The following is an 11,941-nucleotide window of genomic DNA, read 5'->3' as shown; positions in this document are numbered from 1 at the left end:
GAATGGGGTGGGGCGGAGTCTGAGCATTACTTTAGCAGGGTTTCCTTCTGTGTTCCGAGACGGAGGGCACCATCTGCTGGCGGTCGGGTGGCCTGCACTGGGGTCCTCGGACAGTGGTCCGCAGCCGCCTACCCCGCCAGGTCCGGTGTCCGCTGCCTCGCCACAAAGCACCCACGCACACAGATGAGGTTTCAGAGTGTCCCATCCCTCTTTCCAGGCTCTAGCACACAGTGTGTCAGGAGCAACAGGCGGAGACAACAGTCCGTGCTTGCTAATACGAAAATGCTCAAGCCACATTCTGGAGAGGCTCATATTGTTACCATGTGGGGGTTAATGAATTTGTCTTGCTGCTTGCAAATTTAAGATGAAAGAGAACAGGTCGAGTAATTTCTTTGTTTTATCCGAGAAACTTAAGCTTGCCGGAAAAGCCTGATGAATAAAGGGACGGTGGAAGGGAGGGGGACGATGGAAACAGCGCAATTCTTTCATTTCAAAGGGTTAACATTCTTTTGTTTCCTTTTCCCCCCCTCCTCCTTTTCTGAAGCCGTTGCGAAATGGATTGAAATCATAGCTGTCACGTTCTTTATTGGCTATTTTCAACCACTGTGGGGTAGCAGTTTTCTAGTTGTTAGACTTTCTGTTGCTCCTTGCAAGGCAGGGGGAAAAGCCTGTTGCTTTTCTAGAACCAACCACCTGGGGAACAGCTATATCTACGTGAGCAAAATGTCATTTTTTTTCCACTTGCGAAAAAATATTGTGGCAGCAGAAATTTAAACAGTCTGAATAATTTAAAGACTAAAACCTTTGTTTGTTTGTTTTTTTTAATCACTCTATAGCTGTAAGGCTATTGAATTGTCTTTTCATTTCAATACTGGTGTGTCATGTTTTTTTTTTTTTTAACATGGTAAAGTTTAAGAAAATTTTAAGATTATGACAAATAATGAATATATTTATAATTTATTATTTAAGTCACAGAGTGACTTAAACTTTTAATTTTACAGTTGTAACTTACTGGTCTTTAAATAGCTTATTTGAAATACTATTTTAAAATAAGGTCTCTTGTATTGGAAAAAGAAAATCAATTTTTAAAAAATAACGCACAATGAATATTTTTCTGACTTGGCAAAGATTGTTAATAGCCTGACTTATTTATAATATTCTGTTCACGTACATGTCACTACCATGAAATAATCCAAAAACTACTATTTACAAACAGTGAGGAATGTAATAACATGTGCACCTAAACAAATCAGACCTAATTCATGCCATCACAACTGAACACATTAAACAAAAACAGGTTGTCTGTATTATGTAGATAAATATTGATAATATTTTCCTTTTCAGTCATTTATTTTGACAATTTGTAAATACTCACATAGAACATTTATAAAATAAGAGGTGATTTAGAAAGCTTAAAAGGCAAATTTGCCTTTGCGAGTAATTAGTCTTCTGTATAGGGTACTATAATTTCCAGAATTTAAAAAAATATATAATTCCATTCACTATATTTATAAAAACCTTTTCTGCTTTTTTTTAAAATTTGAATTGAATAGGGAAGTTGCTGCTAACCAAAACAACCACCACCACCACAACAACAAAAAAAAACTGAATTCAACTGAATTCATACATAAGCTCAGAAAAGAATTGAATTGAATTGCCGTACCACTGGAAATAGCTCCTAATGATGGAATAATACAGTCTGTTTACTCACTGCATCATGTGTATATGTACGTGATTTTAAAAATATTCACCAAATATGTACATGATTTTAAAAATATTCACCAGATACTATGAAAAATACATTCTACTAAAATACCCATTACCTTTCCACAATGATGTTAGAGACATATAGAAAAATAGGAAACACTGACCATTGAAACATAATAAACCTTGATTTACTTTTTCTTCTTTATTTCTCCTTTTAATGAGAGCTACCAACAAGATCTAAGGTTTATTTTATCTTCTCTCATCTATGACAAAAGATTGAAATAAATAGATTGGCAATAACTCCAAGAAAAATGAAAACAAAGAGGAATTTTAGGACTGAACATTCTGAATAAACACAATCTGGATGGTTAACCCTGGTTAAGAGAATGCTCCATAATATGCTTTGATTTTTAGATAATTCAAGGAGGGGTGAAAAGTCTGTGGGAAATAAGACTCATTACTACATATATTAATCATGTTTCAGGAACCTGATAGACAGTAGCCTTTTGAGGTTACTTAATAGGAAATATTCACCAGAGCTAATAAAAAATAAGAATGAACAAATAATATAATAAAAATAGTTTTAAGGAAAATTCATACTAAAATTCATTACTAAAGCATTGCTCATTTTTATATTCTTATTAATTACCATTATCACCCATCCATTCCACAGCTGGAAAAATGACATAATTGTATATTACATTAATAGGTTTGAAACTAGGTTCTATTAATTTTTGTTATTTTCCTATGCTACTCTGAGTGAAATATAATTTCATATTGGTTTATAGCATTATCTGTTTTAAAGACTAGTATAACATCAAGGATATTTTCTGATTCATATACTTAAGAATATTAAATGTTCCCCCCAACTCCCAATAAGAAAATAGACAGTTTTTATAGTCAGAAATCTCTACAATCGAGAATTGTTGGTACTGAGCAGTGAATGCAAAAGCTCTGATGAATAGTACTTATGCAGGTAAAAAAATGATCTTAAGACCAAGACTTTTTTTTTTTTTTCAGGCAATAATATTATTCATTGAATTAGGAAAGGTTTTTCTTCTGGCATCATAGGATATGTCGTGCATGCTATAGTGACTATATACTGTTATTTTTTGAACAATCATCTTAAAAAAACACTGTGATTCTCATTTGTTGTTATATTAAGCCCTTCAAATCTCTAATTTCTGCCAAACATATACCTACACACACACACACACACACACACACACACACACACACACACACTCTAGAGTGACTAAAGATGAATAGGAGGCAGTTGGGGCAAAAAAGAGACAATAACCCACAGAAATTGCTTTAAAGTAACTACTAACATCTGCTAATATAAGCCCAGTAAAACACAACTAGTAGTAAGCAAGTCTTCTCTTTGTAATACATTGGAGAAACATGCTATTAACTACCTGCAAACAAGTTGTTGAGCTCTTGTATTTCAGATTCTAAGGACCAATTGTTCCTTCTTTAATGAGGTGGTCTCTGATGATCAAGGAGGAATTCAAATACAGAGACACTGGTCCAAGTGACCACTCCTAGAAGACTTTATATCTATTGAGTCCTAAATTAAATCATTCTGAGCAACAGATAACTACCATGTGTTTATTGTTTCTTTCCTTCCTTCATGCATGGATGGATGCAACAGTAAATCCTCTTATAGTCATTACAAACAACAAGAAAAACAACCAAAAAAAAATTTAAGAAAATAAGCCAACTATATTAATAATGCCTAAAAGAAAAACAAATATAATTTACCAAATACTCAGTGTTACTAAATTCCACTATTGTTGCCGTTGTTATTTTAATATTTGATTCCAGATTTCTGATACATACTTCATTTATATCTAATTTCCATCATCTTGGTCACAGAAAACAGTAACTACCTGCCAGAATCTCTCTTATCCTCACTCATTTTTTTAAGTCAGTGTTTCTCAATCTTTAATGTGTACCTGAATCCCTCTGAGATTTTGAAGTGTTAAAATGCAAATTATAAATCAGAGGTCTGAGATGGTGTTGAACATTCTGTATTTCTAACAACTCCTAAGTGATGCCAATTGCTGTTATCTTTGATTAGTAAGGCTACAGTACATTATTATTATATATTATTCGGAGATCTAGCATTATGAAGAAATGAACATTTGTTTCTCTTAAATTTCTCTAGGAATGGTATTATTTCAAGGTTCCAAATTTATTGTTAATTTCTAGATAGTTAAACAGGTAGCTGTGCTTGAAAGGGAAATTTGGTTTGGTAATTGATGATAAGCAACAGGACAAAGGCCAACAGGCAGACAATGAGGTTTGACTTTAATAAAAAGCCCTCCTAACGTGTCAATACTTATGAGTCAGTCAGCCTTAAATGATCGTTATGAAAATATTGCCAAGCACTGTCACTCCAATAATGTCCTACTGCTTTACAGAACACCACTCATTTTTCTTTTTCCAAATAGAGAACATTGCAAACTGTTTTTGCTCCCACTGAGGAGCTTGCAATAGCTTTGTAGAATAGCCTAAACATACTCTTGCTGCTGTCAGTAAATTCTCTGAGACTTTAATAGAATTCTTTTGCGAAAAGAGCAAATAGGTCAGTATCATTTAAAGGTAGGAACAGATGTCAGCAGTTAAATATAGATATAAATATTTTTTTTCTTATATATGTAATCAATCAGGTCTTGGTTTTAGGTGCTGGGTTACAATATATGATATCTGGAGAAGCTGAGAGAGGAAAATCTTCATTTTGCATTTCTGTTTGGAGATAATAAAAAAGTAATTTTATACCTTAAGCAACATCAAAGCAAGCTTATCGAGATATTTACAAGTTTAAGTTCATATTTGAAAACCTATGTTTTCAGGAGTACAGGCCAGACTAGGCGATATGATAAAAATAAATAGTACTATTTATTGAACATGTCCTATGTGTGAGGTATGATTATTAAATATTTCATTTTAGTAGTTCATTTAATCCTTGATTTAAGGCTATGCAATTTTGCTCTCTCCCTCCCCATTATAGATGGAGAAACTGAAGTTCAGAGAGGGACACTTTGGTTAAGAGAGTTTAATAACTTGCTCAGAAGTGATAGAGCCAGTAAATGGCAGAGCTAGAATTTGAAACCAGGCACCCTGACTCCAGAGTCTGGCTCCTAACTGCTAGGGAAGTAAAAAAAATAATTCCTGGTACTTAGCTTTGGGACCTCGAGTGAGTCATTCAACTTCTTTAGGCCTTAGGTTTCTTCTCTGTAAAATGAAGGTGAGACAATTGTTAAACCTCTTTCCAATTCAAATATTCTATAATATAAAACCTTTAAAGATTTTAGACTGTCAAAATCAAGCTTTTTCCTCTCCATCTTATTCTACAGTTAGATTCCATTTAACTTTATTTTATTCTCCTGTTAGATGTGTCAATCAATAAGCATTTATTGAATTCCCACTGAATGCAAATGATGGTATTTTCCTGGGAACATGACGGTAATGATTATTTGCATTCTAGGGCCTCTTCAGTCATCATTTTAGTTGGTGATAGCATTATCATCCATTTTTTTCCTAATTAAACTATTCCCAAAGACAGCAATAAGAAACAATGGTGCAATCATCTTCAAAATGAGACTTGACTAATGCCTGCTTTATATAATATTGAATATTGGAGTCAAGTGGAAATATTTCTATCTGATACTATATATTATATTCAAACTGGGAACATTGCTCCACTACTGCCAAACTGATACCTTTTTCAAGACTTAAGGTGAAACAGAAGGAAACCATTATTTTCTAGGATCTGCGTATGCTGAAAGATTTACCCAACCCACCAAAAATCTTTTCATCAGGTAATCTGGTACCAAGGGATAAAGCCAAGATGTTTATCTCAACTGAACATCACTTAGTATCAATTCTGTGTTTGATACCTTTAGCCTTGGCAGGCCCCAAAGTCTTGATATTACCTTCAAAACACACATGAATGAAAGTTTACAGTATCAATGAAGGTAAAACATTTCCAAAGGACAATAAATGGTATTAAATCTTTCCAAATGATGAGTTTTAACAACTCAAATGACATTATTATCCTCAAGCAAAATAGGAAGATGAGTGATTAAATGTTAGTACAGAGTTTCCCCCATGAACGTTTTTAGAGCACCGAATCCTATTTTTTCATACAGGATTAAGTTTCTGCATTTTAGAATACTTCTGTTTTCAGCAGATCATGGATTTCATGAAATCTCTGGACTGCTATCTATTGAAGGAAGGTAAGAATCAGAAGATATAGCAATCTATTACTTGGCACTTGACAGAAATGCTCAAGAAAGGGTTTAAAATTAGTTTCTATTAGAGGTGATAACTTAGAAAAGAATGCTGGCCACAAAAAAAAGAATGAAAGGTGTATGGGTTTCCTTTCATGAGTACAGTTACTCTGTTTCAGAATCCTCATAGTCGTTGTTTTTATGCTAGTGTCTTTTTCTACTCCCTTTCATTAAGTGCCTAAGATATTTCCACTCTTACAGCCTTAATAAAACCCATAATTACATTGTTTATTTAAGATTAAAGATGATTTTTCCAAGAGCATTCATTCAACTACTCTAGTGAATAAAACAGATGTGATCTCTGTCCTTGTAGAATTTATAGTCTTTTAAAAAATTATTTAAAATTTTTATTTCTGAAGTGAAGATTTTTCTCTTTTGGAAGATTTTGAAACATCCATAGTTATTTTGGTCTTGGTGTGTTTTGGTTCAACACATATTTACAGAACAATTAATCACATCCTAAACTGGGCACTAGGGATGGGAATATGACCAAGACATATTACATACCTTCAAATATTTTATAGTGTACAAGATAATGTATACACAAAATTGTTTTAAAATAATGTGGTGGTTGCAATGATAAAGACATACAAGTCCAGGATTCTGTGGGAGCACAGATGGGTGGTTTCTAAGGTATGGTGAAGGGTTAATGCTAGAGATGAATCCTAAAGAAGAGGCGTAGTTAGCAAATGAGAGGAAGCCTCCAAACAAAAGGAAGGGCATAAGCATTGGCTGGTGAGCCTGAAAACAGCATGGAAAATTCTGAGAACTACAGGTAACTCACTTTTATGAGAACTTAAAAGGAACAGGGAAGATCATCAAGAGATAAGACGATGCTACAAGGAAGGAGTAAGGTTGTTATTAACTGTTCTCACTTGTGTAAAAAGCCTCTCTATGAATATATATGCACTATTTCTGGAAGAATACACAAGAAATAAGTAACTGTTTCTTTAGGAGTATGAGTCAGAGGGATGCTTACGGTTCTTTGTATGTCCTTTTGAATTGTCTGATTTAAAAAAATTGTGTACATGTTTTACATATTCACTTTAAAAAAGCACACACATACATACCTGTGTGTGTGTGTGTGTGTGTATACACACATATATATGTATATGTGTAGAGAGATAGACAGACAGACAGACAGAGACAGACAGAGAGACAATGATGCTGAAATCTATGTGCTAAAGAAATGAAGCTCAATCTTGAAATAGAGAAAACCTGCCAAAGATTTTAACAGGTGCTATGTTTCGCATTTCATATAGATCATTCTGGCAGCTATGTGGAGGATAGAGTAGAGAAGGCTAAAATGGAGGCAGCATTCCTAGTTAAAAAGCTAAGAAGGTGTTTCAAAGTCCAGATGAGAGATGATAAATGCCTAAAGTAGAACAGTGGCCTTAGAAATAAACAGTTAAAAAAGAAAAAAAAAAAGATATTAAAACAGAGGCAAATCAGAGGGATTTTTTTTTGTGACCGATTAGATAATGGAGGTTAGAGAAGAAATGAACCTAGGATACCCTACAGGATCCCATATTGAATAATGATGGGTACATATGACACCATTTTCCCAGGGAAAGAACACAGGCAAGAAGTACCAACCATTTTATTTACCCCTGAAGTAGATTAACATGTTTTCAGAATTAAATACATATATATATATATGTATATATATACATATATATATATTTATTTATTTATCAGATATATGGGTCTCGTAAATGTGGTGGCTGGAATGGGCTGGTTAGAGATAGGCAGAAAGGGTTCTGGCCAAAGACAGAGAATAGAGAGTAGTCAACTTTAAACTCTAGCAATACTGTTCTTTATCTAGGAGGACCTAGACCCTGATAGAATTGAGACCATATTTTTTAAATTTTTCCCAAGAACTGATCTTTGTACTCTGTTTTAGTTGCCTTTATGTGGGGGGAAATGTATGGGGAACCCACTTACACAGCATCTGCTCTCTTCTCAATTGTGTCCCTAAAATGATTCAGAGTCCTTCTGGAACATTATGTTTTCATGTGAAATTGCATGAAAGCAGTGTGAGCTCTTGTAGAAATCATATTTGGGGATGAAATAACACTGGGTATAACAGACAGCACAAGTGAGTCCAACAACATGCCTTGAAAAATGAAGCTTAGCTTCCAGGAAATTAAAAACTGATTCCCAGGAGCTTTGCAGAAGAACTGAAACATTTGAATGGCCTGGTGCAGATGATTTTAAAACAAGAATTTAACAGAGCCCTGTTCCCTACCAACGGTCCTCTCGGAAAGAAAAATCCTTTTTCTTTCCTCTCAGAAAGAGGATACCTATTTAAGCAAAGGCATATTCATAGATTGTATTATTTAGTTTGGAGAAAGAAGACAGAAAAGCAGCTAGAGAATAGATTCAATTAGAAGAGGGTACTTTAGTAGCTGTTAGCAATCAGTTATTCCATCCCTACCTCAACTGAAAAAGAGTATGGATTAAGGCCCTTCACATACAATAGAAAAGTTAGAGGCTAGATGCCTTGCTCTTGTTGCTGAATGGATTAATCAGGGAAGTTGCTAGGAGTGAATCCTACTTGAATGAGTGTTTATTTGGGATTCTTCCTGAAAGCGGGGGAATAGATTTGTTGAAAGCTCAGGGTTCCTGCCTACTCTAACTCTCTGTGACTCATGGAAAGGTTTTTCTTCTGATCTATTATTTTCAAGGGAATATTATACAATTCTCCAGTCAAGAAAAACAGTTTTGTGGTTACCATAGAGACAGTTCAATGACATTTATTTTTGAAATCTTACCTGTGCCTAGAACATTTTCTCATGTCAGGGGCCGTCATTTCTCTCTCCTACCACTTGCAATCCTCTCCCATCCAAATGCATCTAGACCTACTTCAAAACCTACAGGAAATCATTTTTCTTCTATGGAAACTTTTCTGTAGCCACACTAGAGAGAATTCTGCTGAAAATACATATATTGGGCATATAAAAAAAAATCAAGACTGAAAAGAAAAAACCCTAATATAATACAGTAATCATCTTTCAGTCTTTATAAGGTTTTCATTTATTAACCTTGTCTTTTTCCTCTACATTATGTAAGCTCCAGGTAGTTCAGGATTATATTTTTAAGCTCTCTATGTAGCTCCTAGCATATTATAAGGACATAAAAATAACATTTATTAGGATTATAATAGAATTTTTCTAGTCATAAAAAAGAGTAATAATGACATTTCAATTTTTTAATTCAGGAATTAATAGTTTCTCTGTCAGGTCTACCTTATATCTTCATCTGTAATTTTCTTTTATGTTGATCATGAATCATGAGTCGTTTCCATAGAAACAACTTTATCGCATGGCACAGACAATTTCGCAGACACAAGATCACATCATGACAAATATCAACGCGTGTATGTGTGTGTATAATATATACATGCGTTGATGTTTATATAGATGCTTCTTGATTTACGTGGGATTATGTCTTGATAAATCCACTCAAATTGAAAATATATTAAGTCAAAAATATATTTAATACACCTAACCTACTGAACATCACAGGTTAACCTAGTCTAACTTAAACATGCTCAGAGCTCTTACATTAACCTACAGCTGGGCAATTATGTTGAGTTTCATCTCAAAAGAAGTTGCTTTCCTCTTCTCACCAGAAGCAGAAGAAACAGACAGGCATTTTGTAGACTTGATGGGATATGAAAACACAAAACACAATATCCATAAATGCTGGCAACATAGTACACTGTGTATGGTATCTGTTGTTAACCCTCCTGATCACATGGCTGATGGGGAGCTATGGCTTCCTGCTGCTGCCCAGCACCAGGAGAGAGTGTTGTACTGCATATCACTAGCCCAAGGAAAAATCAAATTTCAAAATTCGAAGGACAGTTTCTACTGACCATACATTGCTTTTGCAACATTGTAAAGTTGAAAAATTATAAGTCAAACTATCATAAATTGGTGACCTCCGTACAAATGTTGTATATACACACAGAATTTATCAGCTTTAGCAAATAATAACTGCTTTTCATTTTCAAATTATCATCTTCCTACCAGCACCTGAACTATCACTATTTCTGGAAACATTTAAGAAATTATTAAAGAATACGTTGATTGATGATTACAAAGGGAATGGCAAGAAAGAAAATCAAACATAAAAGGTAGCATGTATAAAAGGGTTTTTCAACCAATCCAGAGAGGTTTTGAATGAGATGTTAGATTTTAAAAGATCTTTATCAATTTTAAAATATTAAGTCAAAAATATGTCTAATCCAGAAATATATATTTAATATATATGTACATAATATATATTTATATCTCTGTACATCTATCTATCTAGTCATTATTGCTATAACTGTATCTTTGCCATGACATGGCATGTTTGTTTTCAAGTGTCAACTTTTGTCTGAAACTTCCACATCCACACAGTAAATTGTCAAAACTAGCAAATGTGTTAAATCAACTACCACATTAAATGGTGATAAAAGATTATTTTAACCAATATCACTGCCGCTTTGCCCTGCCCCCACCCCAACACACACAATTCAACACATCCCAAAGAGACAACTGAGAAAATAAAAATCACAGTTCAAACTGAGTTGAAGCTGATGAGAAGAAGAAAAAAGATTTACTATAAAGATATTAATGTTGGTCAATTGAAAACTTTTGGCTTAGTGTGATGAGAACTGATTTTTAGAAGTTTTGAAGTTGGAAATGAAAAGAGACAGGATGAAACATTTGGAGAGCAGAATGCACTCACAAAACTGAAAAATCGTATTCGGCCCTTGGTGAGTTATTGGTGTGTATCTCTTCCATCTCTGCAAACACCACTTTGGGAGACACCCCCACAAACTGTGTTTGTCATGATGTTTGAAGGGGATTTCATAGCCTGGTTCTCTGAAATTGTGAAAGTGATGACTTTCACGATATACAGATGGCACTTGCCCTACGGTGTTCAAAATTACCGTCATAGATCATAAGTGTATCCTGATAAATTATCTTTTTGCATATTCACCATGCAGCTGTTCCATATTTTAAAGGATTTGCACCGACATTTCTGCAAGATGGACAGAGATATGTGAACCCCAAATCAAAGCAATTTCCATTATTCTTTTAGAGGTTTGTTTTTCAGTCAATATATGGGACTTTGTTGGCAGTGTGGGTAGGGAGCATCTGCAGAAGGTGATTTCAGATGAAGTAGGAAGCTATCAGATTGAAATGCCATCATTAGATCTTGATACCTTTGGCTTCGATTCCTGGTAAAATGCAAATAACCCTGAGAGAGGTAACAATAATACTAATTTTCAATTCTTGTATTTATAACAAAGTGTGAATAAATGGTCGAACACGAAATGATTGCTTAAGAGACAGAGATTATAAAGGGATATGAAAAGAGACAGGAAACAGGAGTTATTTCATACTTTTGCCTAGAATCAGCAGTTTCCTGACTTTGGGACCTGATATGAAATAGGTAGAAATAGCAGCTGAGGTATGCTGAGACAGCATTGGTAGTATTCACACTAATCTTCCTTATTCAAAAGGCGTTTGGCTTGATTTGACAGTGATGCCGAATATTTTGTAGTTTGAGATGGGAATTCAATAAATTCATCTTCATTCTCTCTAAGTATAGCATCCATGTTGACTGGGCAAGGTGATGATAATGTCTTGTAGTTTTAATAACCTGATGAATCTCGAAGTTTAAATCAATGTCCAGTGGGCAGCACACACTGGCAATTTTTTAGGACCAGATATTCCCTATTGGCGCATATATATATATATATATATATATATATATATATATATATATTTCCCTTTAAGTGCATTCTCCTTGAATGTACTTCTGTCAAGTTTTATTTGAATACTTTTAAATCACTTTGAAATGTCAGGATAATGTTGTATCCTAATTTATACTCTCAAGTATAAATCTCATGACTTACTTAAGCTCTTCGATTCTCA

At 34.2% G+C, this 11,941-nt stretch overlaps 1 protein-coding gene across 1 annotated transcript in view; it reads left to right on the top strand.

Annotated features, from left to right (window-relative positions):
- GABRB1 (gamma-aminobutyric acid type A receptor subunit beta1) overlaps window positions 1–11,941 on the top strand; it is a 368,322-nt gene that overhangs the window by 1,536 nt on the left and 354,845 nt on the right. The window lies entirely within an intron of this gene.

The sequence above is a fragment of the Rousettus aegyptiacus genome, unplaced genomic scaffold (genome assembly GCF_014176215.1).
Source record: "Rousettus aegyptiacus isolate mRouAeg1 unplaced genomic scaffold, mRouAeg1.p scaffold_m13_p_10, whole genome shotgun sequence".
Lineage (NCBI taxonomy): Eukaryota > Metazoa > Chordata > Mammalia > Chiroptera > Pteropodidae > Rousettus > Rousettus aegyptiacus.
Note: the sequence above shows the minus strand (reverse complement) of the source record. Positions and strands in the feature narration are given on the sequence as shown.